At 47.1% G+C, this 15,611-nt stretch overlaps 1 pseudogene; it reads left to right on the top strand.

Annotated features, from left to right (window-relative positions):
• The first annotated feature begins 6,506 nt into the window (after positions 1 to 6,506).
• Positions 6,507 to 15,222, top strand: LOC109506737 (uncharacterized; annotated as a pseudogene).
• The last annotated feature ends 389 nt before the right edge of the window (positions 15,223 to 15,611 follow it).

Below are 15,611 nucleotides of genomic sequence, written 5' to 3'. Positions count from 1 at the left end.
GACAGCCTCCGGGCATTCTCCGACTCTCAGCTGATCGTGGGGCAGGTCAAGGGCGACTTCGAGGCGTGAGATCCGACCATGATCAAGTATCTTTAGAAGGTAAAGGATCTCGTGGCCCGCCTCGAGCATTTCGAGATCTCCCACATCCCCAGGACGGAGAACGCCCGTGCCGATGCTCTCTCCAGATTGGCAACGTCGGCCTATGATTCTTTGGGTCGGACGTTTGTCGAAAACCTCCAACAGCCGAGCATCGATCGGGTCGAAGAAGTACAGCAGCTAACGTCTGAACCAAGTTGGATGGACCCGATCGTCCGGTACCTGTCCGACGGGACCAGTCCCGAAGATCCCGCGGAGGCCAAGCGACTCCGATGGTCGGCATCGCAATATGTGATCATGGACGGCCGACTCTACAAGAGATCGTTCTCCCTCCCTCTGCTCAGGTGCTTGGGACCGACCGACGCTGACTACGCTCTCCGAGAGGTTCACGAAGGAATTTGTGAGAATCACTTGGGGGGCAAGTCCTTAGCCTTCAAGGTCTTGCGACAGGGCTACTACTGGCCGACCATGAGGAAGGATGCGGCAGAGTTGGTCCGAAGGTGCGAGCCATGCCAGAAGTATGCCAATATTCAGCACCAACCGGCCAGCCAAATCACTCCCATTGTCGCTCCATGGCCCTTCGCTCAGTGGGGAGTCGATATTCTCGGCCCCTTCCCACCGGCGTCAGGCCAGAGGAAGTTCATCGTTGTCGCCATCGACTACTTCACGAAGTGGGTCGAGGCCGAGCCCTTGGCGCAGATCACCGAGCGGAAGATGGAGGACTTCATCCAAAAGTCCATCATCTTCAGGTTCGGATTGCCGCACACCATCATCACTGACAACGGACGGCAATTCGACAACCAAGACTTCAAGGACTTCTGCGCCAGGTTCCACATCCGTCATCGACTAACTTCAGTCGGGCACCCACAGTCCAACGGCGAGGTTGAGGTGACGAACCGAACCCTGCTCCATGGACTCAAGACCTGACTGAACGAAGCCAAAGGTCTCTGGGTCGACGAGCTGGGCTCCGTCCTATGGGCTTACCGAACGACCCCCCGTGTCCCGACCGGGGAGTCGCCGTTCAGTTTGGCCTACGGGACAGAGGCTATGATCCCGCTCGAGATTGGCCTGCCGTCTTCAAGGGTCGAGCAGTACCACGAGCCGGACAACTCCGAAAGCCGGAGGGCCGACCTAGACCTTCTCCCCGAACTGCGAAATAAGGCTCAAATCCGAATGGCCTCATATCGACAGAGGGTCGCCCGGTACTACAACGCTAAGGTCAGACCAAAGCTCTTCAGGCCTGGCGACCTAGTCTTGAGGAAGGCGGAAGTGTCGAATCCCTTGGACCAAGGGAAGTTGGCTCCCAACTGGGAAGGACCCTACAAGGTTGCTGACACCTTCGGGCCGAGGGCCTACCGGCTGGAGACCCTTGAGGAGAAGCCCATTCCCTGGACTTGGAACGCCGACAACTTGAAGCTGTATTACCAGTGAATTTTGTGGTTGGAATACAAGTTCAGTTTTAAATTTCGGAGTCCTGATCCTTCGACGTTCAACAATCCATCAGCCCCTTACCAGGACCGATGCACCTACGGGAGTCGATACTCCTTCGACGTTCAACGACCCATCGGCCCCTTACCAGGACCGATGCACCTACGGGAGTCGATACTCCTTCGACGTTCAACGACCCATCGGCCCCTTACCAGGACCGATGCACCTACGGGAGTCGATACTCCTTCGACGTTCAACGATCCATCGGCCCCTTACCAGGACCGATGCACCTACGGGAGTCGATACTCCTTCGACGTTCAACGATCCATCGGCCCCTTACCAGGACCGATGCACCTACGGGAGTCGATACTCCTTCGACGTTCAACGATCCATCGGCCCCTTACCAGGACCGATGCACCTACGGGAGTCGATACTCCTTCGACGTTCAACGAACCATCGGCCCCTTACCAGAACCGATGCACCTACGGGAGTCGATACTCCTTCGACGTTCAACGATCCATCGGCCCCTTACCAGGACCGATGCACCTACGGGAGTCGACAGCCCACGCGATTGTTGTCGCGACTTCCGACCAGGCTGCGGCCGGTCGAGGGATATTCGGCTTACCATCGTTTTCACACAACGCGACCTTAGTCGCACCCACAGCTTCCCGACCGATTGACGGTCGGTCGAACGACATCCGGCTTGCTACCATATGTCGGACGACACAGAACCCGACGCAAGAGCTTGGGGATCTGACTTACTATCGCTCCCCCGACACTGCGCCGGTCGATGTTCGACTGAACGCATCTACGGAAGTCCGACTACCGAACCTTTACCAGGTTCGGTCGGCTCCCGACTTAACAGATGCGCCCGACCGGCGACTTCAACTATTGGAAGCCGACCTAAAGTCGGGACACAAGCTACTTCGGAGCTGTGCAAGTCGGTTAAGTCCTACCGACTTACCCGAGTTGGCGACTTCTCTAAGTTGGTAACTAGGGTTCGACATTACAGCAATAAGAGACATTTCAAACAAAAGACACAAGAAAAGACAATTTCATTCATTGATCGAAGAAAATTACAAAGTCGGGCCGAAGCCCGATTACACGTATTTTCAAAAAGAAACAAAAAGAAGACGGTCGGCTGGATCGATCATTCGTCCTGGTTGATCTCTTCGACCGACGGAGGATCGGGAAGGATCGGCGTCTCGACCGTGAGCGGTGCTGGGTCAACGGCAGAAGGATGTCCTTCAGTCGGCAAGGGACCTTCGGTCGGCTCCTGCTCCGGGATGGCTTCCTCCGCTGGGATGACGCCTCCCGACAGCTGGTCGGCCTCCTCTTCGGCTCCCTCCTCTTCGGCGAGTAGCGGGACGACTCGACTGACGTCCACCTCCGGGTACAAGGCATGGACGGCATCCCGACCGTCCTCGAACCCGACCCGGTAGGAGGCGAAGCCCGACTCGAGCATCTCCTCCTTGTACCGGTCGGAGGCCCGGAAGTTCTCAACCGCACGATCGGCCGACTCCCTCGCCGACCGTGCCTCGTCCTCAGTGTGGGCCAGCTCCTCCCTCGCCAACTCCGCCTCGGCCCTAGCAATTTCGGCGTCGATCTGGGCGATGGACAACTCCTCTTCGGCTTCCGCGAGCTTCCCCAGGCTGACCCGAAGTTGCTCGCATTCCCCTTGGAGTTCGGAGGTGGCACCGTCCCGTTCGCGTCGAAGACGACGCACGGCCCGACCTTTGTGCTTGGCCTCCTTCTTGGCCGACTTCAGTTCGGCCATAAGCCGGGAGACCTCGTCCGTCAACTTGGCCTCCCGGTCGGCCGACTCCTGCAGTTGGTCGACCAGCCTCGCTCGGTCGGCCTCGGCCGCCGCCGACCTTTCTTTAAAGGCTGCCCGAACGTCGCCGAACCTTCGGTATCCGGCCTCCAGCTCGGACATGGTGAAGATCAGCTGCCGACGGAAAAAAAAAGCTTCGTCAGAATTATGCGGCAAGCAAAAATTCTTCTAAGGAAAAAGGTGACGCGGAGCTTACCTCCACCATTGTCGGGTAGAACCGCGACAGCATCTCGGTCACCTGCCGAGACCGCAACGACTGCACGTCGGTAGGGAGGAGGATCCCCTGGCACAACCTCCTCGCAAGGTTGTGGTCGGCCAAGGCCGATGCACCCTCAGGGTAGTATGCGCTGGGGGGCATTGATCTCTCCTCCTCCGAGGGCTCCATCGGGGCTTTCCCCCGATCAGCTGCCCCGACCGATGGGGCTGGCAGCGATGGGACGCTGGAGTTCGACCCGACGCCCCCCGTTGCGCCAGCGGACGCCTCCGGACGACGTTCGGCTTCCCGAACGTTATCCGGCTCCACCCGCGGCGGCGAAGCCGCCGACACTCCTTCGGCCACTTCCTCGGTCGGCCTCTCTTCGACTTGGACAGTCGGAGCCGCGAGGGCTATGATCGGCTCCGACCCCTCGGTCGCCGACGCTTCCACGGTCGGCGGGACTGGGGTTGGTCTCTTGGAAGGGCGCGAAGGGCCAGCCCCCGACGCTGGCCTCTTCCTCGCGGCGGCAAACTGACGAATCTCGGCATCGGTCGGCCTCATCCTCGGCGGTGTCCCTGCAAAACCGACCAGTGTCAAAGGCCGGACCAGAACTACCCTAAAGCCGAACAAAAAGAAAAGCTGGGGGATCGGGCGATACCTATTCGGGGGACCAGACTCAGGCCGGCATCATAGAGAGCTTGCTCGGTAACAAGCTCCCTCTGCTTCGGGACCGACATGTCTTTGAGTCGGTGGAAGTCCTCCCGGTCGTCCGCATCGACCCGACTGTTGTCGTTGGCCTCAATTCGGGGTACACCCCAGCGGGAAGGAAAGCCCCAAGAAGAAGAAGAAGAAACGAAAAAGAACTGGTTCTTCCATCCATGAATGGACGATGGAAGACCGGTTATGAAAGCAAGACCCTTCCGGGGGTTGAAGAGCCACCACCCTCGGGCCTTAGGGTGGGGTCGGAGCACAAAAAATGCCCGGAAGAGGGAAACGCGAGGGTTGGTCGGCAAAAGCTGACACAACAACGCGAAGGAGATTATCAGACGAACAGAGTTCGGCGCCAGCTGCGTCGGACAGAGTCCGTAGTAATCAAGCAGATTTCGGACGAACTCCGGAATCGGGAGCCGAAGACCCGCGCGAAGGTCTTCGACATATAGCGCCAGGTCGCCAGGCGGAGGGTTGTTGACCCGACCGCCGGCCCCTGGAGCGGAGAGCCGAAACTGCTCCGGGATGCGATAGTGCTCCCGAAGCTGATCGACATTCGGCCCCGAAAGCGAGGAAGCCTCATCTTCCGGAGCCGATCGAGAGTCGTCGGTCGGGTTCCCCGACCGAGCTCCCCGGGTCGGTTTCCTGGTCATTATGCAGGAACCAAAAGAGCAGAAAGGGAAGAAGAAGGAGAAGAGGAGACCACGAACCCGATGGACCCTCCGGAAGTGGAGAAGAGCTCTGCCCGCGACGACCGAGAAATCGCCCGGACAGAGTTTCCCCCAGCAAATGGCGAGTGTGGGTCCTGGGTCCGGGAGGTCCTATATATATAGGGCCGACCGACGGCCGAGATGCTCCCACGCCGACCAAAGACCTCCAGATGCGCGACGCGTGGCGCCCGCCGGTTGGCTGAGGATTCGGCGCGCTTCGTCCCGGGACGCCCGCACCGCCCTCATTAAATGCCGGAGCGGACGCCGGCCAACCACCATGACACGCGGCGCGCGGGGGTTGGCTCCGCAGTCGGCCGCCTGCGTCGGTCCGCGTTCCCGATGGGACGCCTCACCCGTGATCGGCGCCGAATATCCGATCGACTGACGCCGTATCGTCCGGCGCCCGACCTTCTGACACCGACGTGACGACTGACGACGACAAGACGTGGCGTCTGACACCTGACGCCGGCACGACTTCTGGCATCGACTAGACGTTCGGATCACTTGGGATTCGTGAGGTGTCTGACAACGGATCAGCCGGCGGTACGGTCGGATCTGCACATGCGACAAATCCGCTCCCAGTCGTCCGGTCTTGCTACCCGAATGAAGGCATCGGCCAGCTCTCCACCCGACTTAGGAGTGGAGGGGGGCAACTGTTGGGGGATTCCCACCGACCGACTGACCGACTATCGGAGGGCCCGACCGGCTGGCGGCCCGACCGACTAAGCCCGACCGACTAACCAACGGCCCGACGGACGACTCTGACTGGCCGATCGTCGGTCGGGCGACAGGCCGACAGACGCCATCAGCGGCTAACTACGGCCATTCCACGGTCCATTCCCGACCGACTAAACCCAGAGGTCTGGTAGCCGACCCACATGAAGCTCGCCGACCGACGGAGGAGTCCGACGCCACTCTGCTGGCCACCGACCTGGGGTCGGCCGACTCCACCAACCACCGTACGGTCGCCAGACGTTGTCAGCCCTGACACGGACATGCGGCACAATTACCTAGGGGCATTGTCCCGTCCGGGGCCGGGTCAACCCTGGCGATTAGACGACTACACGGCGACATGACGTTTTCACGGCGGCTCTGACAGTCTACAGTGAGTTGACAGTTCCTCACTTGTCCGCGCCATTAATGACGGCGCCATACCGTGCTCCACTATATATACCGGGGAAGGCAACAGTGCAAGGGATCGATCCGCTCCATCTCTCCCACATACGCAGGCTCGCTCCTCTCTCTCTCTCCCTCTCTCTTTCTCAGAGCTCTCTGTCTGCATTTCACTGTTGCCCAGTCACCTCTCTGACTTGACCGTCGGAGGGTCCCCGCCGGAGCCGCCTCCGGTCAGTGCGGACTTTTTTTTGCAGATGCACGCTTCCCGGCGATCGGGCGACGAGGTGGTTGGCCGCAACAGGAGTAAAATAAGAAGAAATCATTTGGTCCAAGAGATTTGACGAGGATTCTTATGAAATTTAAGTTGCTCAAACCTAATTAGGATTCAGCACTCTCACATGCTAACTCCTGGTAGAAGATAGCGTGACTGGGGATGATCACGTGACATTCACGTCTTTGTTCAACTGCTCCCAGTGTCAAATCGTTCCAGACGGCCGCCACTTCATCCATTGCAGTGTCGGAAAACGGCGGCATGGCGGTGCTCTTCTCGGCTTCCCAACCCCCTCTTCAACCTCCTCTTCAACCCAACGGTGTTGTCACGGCACCCTCGGAAACCCCAACTCCGTTAACGTCCCTCGTCGCCACCCTCGAGCACGCCGCCCGAGCAGCCAACCTCCTCTCCTCCTCCTCCGCCGCCGCCGACCCCTCCCTAACCCTAGCCGCCATCGCCTCCCTCCGCGACGCCCACCGGACGATCAGTTCCTTCCTCTCCCTCCTCGAACCGAGCCAATGCCGGACCTCCGGGATGGTGAGGAGGAGGGGTCGAGGATCGTCGACGAGGTGGAGGAGAGGATGAGGGATTGCGTCTTCCAGAGCAAGCGGCGGAAGCGCCGCCCATCGCCGTCGCTTCCCGCCGGACGGGCCGCCGATCGCGTGGAGGAGATCTCGTCCGACGATTCCGTGGACCGCCAACGGTCCTCCCTGGATCTGGTATTCCAGTTCCATGCTTGAAAGGGGAGTCAGCGATCTAGAGGTATATTTGTAGAATATGAAGAAAAATCCCGTCTTTAGTTTTTAATGCCGGCTTTGATTTCATCGACATAATTTTGGATTTGGAAAAGTGAGATAGGTTGAGGAATGCGTGTTCTGAAACTAGTATTTTAGCCAGAAAATCCACTAATGCTATTTTTTTGAGCTATTTGTTAGAACATAAATCTGAATGGGGCTATACAAACACACACATACATACATGTGTGTGTATATACATGTATGTATGTGTGTATATGTATGTATATATATGCATGCATATTGTATATTTCTTCTTTTGGTGAATAATATTCAGCAAAAAGTTGGCGTTTTGCACTCATTTTGGTCATGTTAGCAACGTTATAACGACACAAACACAGACACAAACATGGTGAAAAAGATAGGAAGTCTCTTTCACAGCATGGTGGATGGGGAGCTAACAACTAACCTTGTGCTTGATTTAATGGATGCATAATGGGTTGGCTACAACTTTTTGATGCTAAGATTGATTTGGAGACAAAAGAGAAATTTCCTAGTGCTATGACATTTTCATCTTATGACTACTGAACAGGAGATCTTGTGGATTGTTAAGTTGATTTCTTTGAATGGATTAAGTCAAGCCAACATAAGTAAGAGTTGGCTGCTGATAAGTGATGTCATGGTTGAATTTATAAAACAAAAGGATATCCCTTGTCCAATACATTCTTGGACATAAGAAAACCAATATTTGATCCATTAATGTCGCTTAGAAGATAAAGCTTGGATCTGATGTCACATGAGGAATTTCAAACTCTTCTTTAATTTATGAATACCTGTAAGGGTTGGCTGCTGATAAGTTATGTCATGGTTGAATTTATAAAAGAAAATGATATCCCTTGTCCAATACATTCTTGGACATATGAAAACCAATATTTGATCCATTAATGTCACTTCGAAGATAAAGCTTGGATCTGATGTCACATGAGGAATTGCAAACTCTTCTTTAATTTACGAATACCTATAAAGCATCTAGAAGCAATATACTATGTCACACCCATCAAGCCTAGTCCCTACATGTGGGCTAATAATTACAAAACAATTCTCAAATCCTGGAATCCAATACTTTTATGTTTGGGTAAAAACTTTGTCTTCTTATAAAAAAATAATAGATGCCTCGCCAAACAATTTGCTATGGTCAATGATTGCTTCGATCACTCAAAATGTTCCATCTGTGAACATTGTCAATTGATTGTATTGAATTGACAATACAGATCAATGCTCTCATCCTTATGTGCCTTTGCAAACCATGTGGAATCTGGGATATGATATTCTGTGTGATGAATACCCTCATCTCATTATAAACTCTCACTTTGATAGCTTAACGCAAACGTTTAGTCTTGGACATTGCAGCTGCAGCAAATTAACTTATAAGTGAATTTCCCAATCTTGGCTGCATCTCTGAAGCTTTCAGCAGAAAAGTGCTGAAAGGCTGTCCTTTCCTTTACCTACATTGCTCCATAAGGACCTTAAGAGCATCTTATGAAGAATGTTGAAATTTTAATCATTAGTTTCATTTGGAGAGCCTCAATTTGTGTTAAATTTCTCTGTCTGTATTCACAAGGTAAGTAGTTATTTTTTTGCTATTTTAGGCTCAAAATGGTTGGAATCTTCTCTAACACAGGAGGGGGGAAATAATAGATCATATGCTCTCACTGATGTTCTATATATGCAAAACATAGAAAGTAGTTTGCAACTTTGTCCAATTAACACGACCATTTTTTTTCTTTTTTTGACAAAAAGGAAGGAGACCTGCTCCACTTTAATTACCCAAATCCATATAATTGGGGACGCACCACCCAAGATTACAACCTAAAACCTCTTATTATTGAGCAGAGAAGTGTGAACATTAGGACAAGCCCCCAATTCCCACCAACACATATGTAGTTAATTATAGCTTAACTGCCCAAGTATAGTCAGTATCGCTGACACTAACATCAGTCCAATTACAACTCTAAAACACGATGCTGACAAAGTCTCACATGAAACACTCAGCAGCCAATACTTCTTTCTCTTAAGTCAGAATCCAGTTAAGACTTGGCACCAAGCCTGATACTCTCGTAATCACATGACCACTTCTGTACTTATTTTATGCCCTCGATGGATCCAAATTACTTATCCACCAATCTGATCCCTCTATCAGTAATCCTATGTCATTCCACCCTGGATCCACGTACCTTTTTTTTTTTCCTTGGATTTTCATTTGATGAAGAATGTATTATGGTAATGCACATTGCCCCTTCTAAGATTGACCATAAATTATGGAGAAAGCAGCATGTTTAAGCTTCAGGTAATGGTAAGAAGATAAAATTATCTCTGATATCTAAAGAATGAAAGGGAAGTGTTTTACATCTCATCTTGCTCGTTAGATGAGGTTTACATTCTCCTAGGTGCTGCAGCAGCTAGGAACCGGTTTCTAAAGTTTGAATAAAAAATGAAACTATCAGATTATTATTTATTAATTGATATTTTGGTGACTTTTTTTATAAACATAGCATGGTTTAAGACTCCTAGAAAAGATTCCTAGCTAATGTCGGTTGTTTTATGCAGCGTTTTGTGGATTGTGAAATCATGATAATATGCATGATCAATTGACCTGTTGTTGGATCTATAAGTAGGAAGTGAAAAGTAAGAAGGGGCTGCTTTGTTTGTACCGGATGATCATCGCATGTTGCTTGTTGGATGTAGAAAGCAACCTCTGAGAAGCAAGATGAATATCTCAGTTGATTGTTGGTCAAGGGTCAAAACCACAGGATTTAAATAAATATCTGCTAAATTTTGTTTCGAGAGATGGCTAAACACAGGACATTGTGATTTAGAATTTCACCTTCCAGAATCGAAATTGTTATTCACTGGATGCAGCCAGAAGAATAATGGTTAGATTTCTGAATCATTTAAAGAAATACACCCTATAAGGGATATTGATCTACAAAATGCGATTGGAGATGGTCGAATAATAAACCATTTCATGTGTTGGTCGGTGTATGGATCTCATGTAGCAAGTTTCTTCTTCTTTCTTGTATCCACCGATCCATCAGTGTTGAATGGCATAAAATATGGTGACAGTGAGAAACCATTCCTGAATCCTGATGTCCATGTATGCAGGATTAGAGTTTGCTAAGTGAAAGGAATTCTTCATCCATGATCCTATATACATCAATAAAGTTTATTCTCCCGGGGGTGACCAGGCTGACCAGGCAAACTGAAATCATAAAAGTGATTAATTTAATAGGATTGTGCTATCTATGTGCAGAAGGTTCTGTCCAGATTCTCAGCTGTTTCTGTCCACACCTTTTAGTTTCAGCTGAAATTTAAATCAATCTTGTGCACATCTAAAGCCACTCAGAAAACAGGGATTGCACAAGAATATGATTTGAAGTGCATGCTGCAAGTAAAGTGAGACTGGTGCATATCCAGATCAGTCAAGCACTAGGCATTACAGAAGATTGTGACTTGAATCCAAAAAAGAAATCATGATTCTAATGAGGGGGGTAACTACAGTCTGATAGATGATTCCCATGGTCTCTGGCAATAAAAACTTCAGATCATTTTAATGGAAGGATTATCTCGGTGTCTTTTTATAGTTAAAAAATCTCTACATTCTCCGGATAACCAGGGAAAACCCTAGTGTGATCCCTGTGGAATGTCCACATAGGCTGGCAAACTAATTCTCCTCTAGAATAGAATACTTTTGGTGTTTGATATATTCCTTTAGGCAAAAGCTATGTTGACATCTACGGTTCCACTTTTTCTTGGAGGTGGGATTGAGCACTGCTTTTGAAACCCACACAAGAACTGCAAGAAACACAACGCACTTATTCAAATCTATGAGGAGGGTGAATCACATGCATAAAGAGGGTGTTACACTAAAGTGGGTCTGAGTCTTTTTCAAAATACATTTATAAACTAAAGAATGGGATGTCTTTTTAAAAGGTTACATGGATGGCGGTTTTGATGCCTAAATGGAGATTTTGTTTGATTGGACTGGGTACGGGTTAGGCACATGCCCCCCATCAAAATCTACCGCCCACGATCCATGCCTTCATATTCTGGCTTTACTTTTGCATGAGTCAACATGTCATGCAATCAAGAGTGGGGTGTCTTTTGAAAGGTCATATGGATGGTAATCTAGATGCCCACGTAAAATTGTATGCTTGGCCTGCATGATGATGAGAGTGACAGGAAAAAGGAGAGAAAATTTCTAAAAGCTCCCTTTCTTAAGGATTAATAAAAGAACTTGAAATTTCGTATAAAAAAAATTAGCAAAATGTGTTATTTAGATTTTTTGACTCTAAATAGCCATTTGAGGTTAAACACACATCTGCATCGATCTTTATATACTTTTCCGATTCAAATCTTGGCATCGTTGTTAAGTCAGAGGTTTAAATCCAGTCAAATTTATCATAAGTATCAAAATTCTAGTCATAAATATCATGATCAATCTCTGGTCAATCCACATAGGCCTGTGTTCTAATGCTTCTAATTCACATTGATCATAGTTGAATCTGCTCTGATATCATTTATAACAATATAGGATTATATTTAAAAATATTAAGAAGATGTTATATGAATTTTTTGATTTTGTATAAGTACTTAAGATCTATTTAATGCATATGGACTAAACATATGCCTTAACAGATTCTTGTAGTTAAAATTCAATATGGTTCTTATATTTTCTTTACAATAACTAAATCTGGGATGTGCGTATCTACCAAAAGTCTCCTATCATTATTTGCTTTGGTGGTATACCTATGATGTATATGGGCATGAATGATGTCAAGATGGTATGGATTTAGTGAGGAGAAATTCTTTGTACACCGCCTACGGCGTAGGAAATCCGACATGGGGTGCACTACTTCATCCTACTGGGCCACATAGCCACTGCTTTCCAATGCGTATTTAATGTTTGTAGGTTTATTTTTTCGCTTGAAATTTTAAATGAGAAAAATATTTCTTTTCTTCTGAAAAAATTATGGCATCCTGTGCCGATATTATGGGATCTTACTTTGAAATTATGATTTTCTGCACATGATGTTATAATTTTTTTTATAGATGTGATAAAGAGAGAATGACATTTTTGTCATTGAACAAATTATGATATCCTATAAAAAAATTATGATATCCTGTGCAAAAAGTCATAATTTCAACGTAGGATGCCATAATATTGGCATAGGATGTCATAATTTTTTCGAAAAAAAATAAGTATTTTTGTCATTCAAAATTTCAAACAAAAAAAAGTAGAACTGCAGACATTAAATGAGCATTAAATGTACATTGGAAAGTAATGGCTATGTGGTCTAATCGGATGAGGTTGTGTGCTCCATATCGGATTTTCTACACCACAGGCGGTGTACAAATAATTTCCCATTTAGTGAGTGGAGCAACTTTTCAAGCATGGCATTGTTGTCCGTTCTAACATTAGTGGGAGAGTTGAGTTTGTATTGCAAGGCCTTATAGCAAGCAACTTGAGTGTTGCCTAGGTCCAGCTGCGCTGTGCAAATTGAAAATTTAGTTTTCACTTCGTATGTGCCAGTGATACATGTCATTTTAAGGCTTTGAAAGGCTATCATGTATTACCATACTCTTGCATTGCCCATTTATTTAAGCAATACCAAGATTTAAACACTGGATCTCCTAGAAGACAAGTCCTCACGAGATAGGCACCAATAGTGTTAATAGTTGTTGGCTATTACAGTGTACCGTATCTAACTTTAAAAAAATTCAATTTTTTATAAAATTATTCATTATAATAACCTCTATTGCCCATAAGATCTCATGTGGAGATTTACAACAAGTTAACTATGTTTGAATATACGTACTAATTGGACTTATATTATATTTAAAAATATTGCTTTGCATATCCAGCGCCAGGTGAATGCCATTTAAAGTTTTGCGCATCATATTCATGGTTTGGTGGTTTATTGAAGGCTAATATCCGTTTTCTCCTAATGATCTAGCGAGAGCTCAGCCTTGGCACGTGCTGGAGTATGCAGTGGAATACAGAAAGCAATTTTTTTCTTGAGATCTAATAAATATATTAATGTGGAGATATCTTTGAAGCATTGATGCTAAGAACATTAAGTGTGTACTACCTTTCTGCCGTTTCTATCCACCGCACTCTCAGAGAGCCATGGTATTACGAAAGAGACGGGTTAGTCCTTCCTTTGATTTATTTTTTTTTCTTCTCAAAAAAAATAAAAAAAAAATTTTTATAGCTGGATGCTTGGAAGTCTGTAGTCAAGGAGTATCCGATGATTGATTGATAGTGTGTCGATGAGATTATCATATTTTGAGATGGCCAATCCAATTACTATGTAAAATTTTGAAAGTCTACTAGATCGACTTATTACAGTTGTCACTCAATCTGATCGTTCGTCAAGAGATAGTGGATTGCTGAATGCCCTTCAGGTGGCTGTAAAACTTGATGGTCCAGTAACATATCTGCAATGGGAGAGAAGCATTCGTCTGCTTGTTCAAGGACGAGGTTTGGAAAGATATCTCACAGGCACAAAGAGGAAATCTGCTAATGGTGAGCAGGATATGGCTCAATGGAGAATAGAGAATTCTGTTGTTCTGGTATTTCTTCTCAATATCGGGACACAGAGTGTGGCCAGAAGTGTGCAGCTGCTGGAGACTGCACAGGAGGTCTGGGAGATGGTGGCCTAAATGTTCTCGCAGAAGCAGAATTTTGCTCAAGCATTTGAGATCAGTTCTCAATTGCGTCAGCTTCGTCAGGGAGATTTATCTGTCACTGAATATGCCACCGAGTTGAAGCGTCTTTGGTCTGAGGCTGATCATTATAGAAATTTTGTTCCACAATGCCCTATTGATGTTGATGGATTCCAGAAGTATTTAGAGGAAGAACGGATTCAGGACTTTTTATATGGTTTGAATCTGAAATTTGAGTCTGTCAGAGTTCAGCTTCTCGTCAGAGATATGTTGCTTAGTTTGAGTCAAGTCTTCTCTACTATTTTGAATGAGAAGATACGACGACGAGTGACCTTCGAATCCAGTAGTCCTATAAGATCTGCTCTTACTGTGCAGTCAGTAGATATGTGAGAAGGTGTGTTTTTATTGCAACAAGCCTGGACACACTAAGGCATTTTGTTGGGATCTCCATGGTTGTCCAAATTAGCCTGAGCGTGGTAGTTGGGGCCGTGGTGGTCATCGTAGTGGTGGAAGAATTGGAGGTCAGAGTCATGGTTGTGGATCTGCCCAAGCCAATCTCTTTGAAGAGACTGAGGGTGCTGCACACAGCTTATCTGCAGAGGAGTATCAGACCCTCCGACGAATGATGAAAAAGTATGAGTCATCTTCTAACATCACACTTTTTACTCTGGGACAGCCTTGCCACCAGGATGGGTATCTTGATTCCTCTCTTTTTGCCCATTCAGATACTCCATATAGTTTATCACATGCATTTACTTGTGTAAATGAAACATCCAACTCCTGGATAATAGACTCAGAAGCATCCAGTCACATGACAGGGGCATCTAATAGTTTTATTTCATATTCATCATGTTCAGGTCAGGACAAGGTCTGAATAGCTGATGAATGCTTTACCTTTGTTTCAGAGAAAAGATCCATTGACTGTACCATTAGTTTGAGATTGTCATCAGTATTGCATGTTCCATCTTTTCCTATAAATTTACTCTCTATTAGCTCTGTTACTAGAGATTTGAATTGCTCTGTCACATTTTGGCCTTCTTATTGTCTATTTCAGGAGCTAAAAACGAAAAAGATACTTGAGAGTAATAGGCTGCACAATAGACTCTATTACCTATCAGCTGATGAGAATAGGATGGAATCTTCTTTGAAGGGTTATGCATTGTTTGCTGGAGGTGCCACTTCAGAACTTATGTTATACCATCGTAAGCTGGGTTATATTCTTTTTTCTGTTATTAGCCGTTTATTTCCTTCTTTATCAAATAATTGCAACAAAAATTTATTAGTTTGTGATCATTGTGAGTTGGCTAAACACACCAAGGGAGCATTTCCTATGTTTGGGGTTAAAAGTTCTAAACCTTTTGTTATAATTCACTCTGATGTATGGAATCCATGTAGTACTACTATTCCTATGGGCTATAGATGGTTTGTTACTTTTATTGATTGTTTTAGTCGAGTAACTTGGGTATATTTATTAAAGAAAAAGACTGAAGTTTTAAACTGCTTTAAGAAGTTTCATAAACTTGTGGGTACTCAGTTCGGTGTCAAGATTAAGATTCTGTATTCTGACAATGACATCAAATATATTAATCAAGAATTTCGTGCGTATCTTCACACTTACAAAATTCTTCATCAAACTACTTGTGTTGATACTCCTACTCAAAATGGGGTTGCTGAGTAAAAAAAACAGGCACTTATTGGAAGTAGTCCGGTCCTTACTCTTTACCATGCAAGTTTCTAAGTTTTTGTGGGGTGAGGCTATCTTTACCACTGTGTATTTGATCAATCATATACC

This window comes from Elaeis guineensis, chromosome 16, assembly GCF_000442705.2.
Source record: "Elaeis guineensis isolate ETL-2024a chromosome 16, EG11, whole genome shotgun sequence".
NCBI classification, from domain to species: Eukaryota; Viridiplantae; Streptophyta; class Magnoliopsida; order Arecales; family Arecaceae; genus Elaeis; species Elaeis guineensis.
Note: the sequence above shows the minus strand (reverse complement) of the source record. Positions and strands in the feature narration are given on the sequence as shown.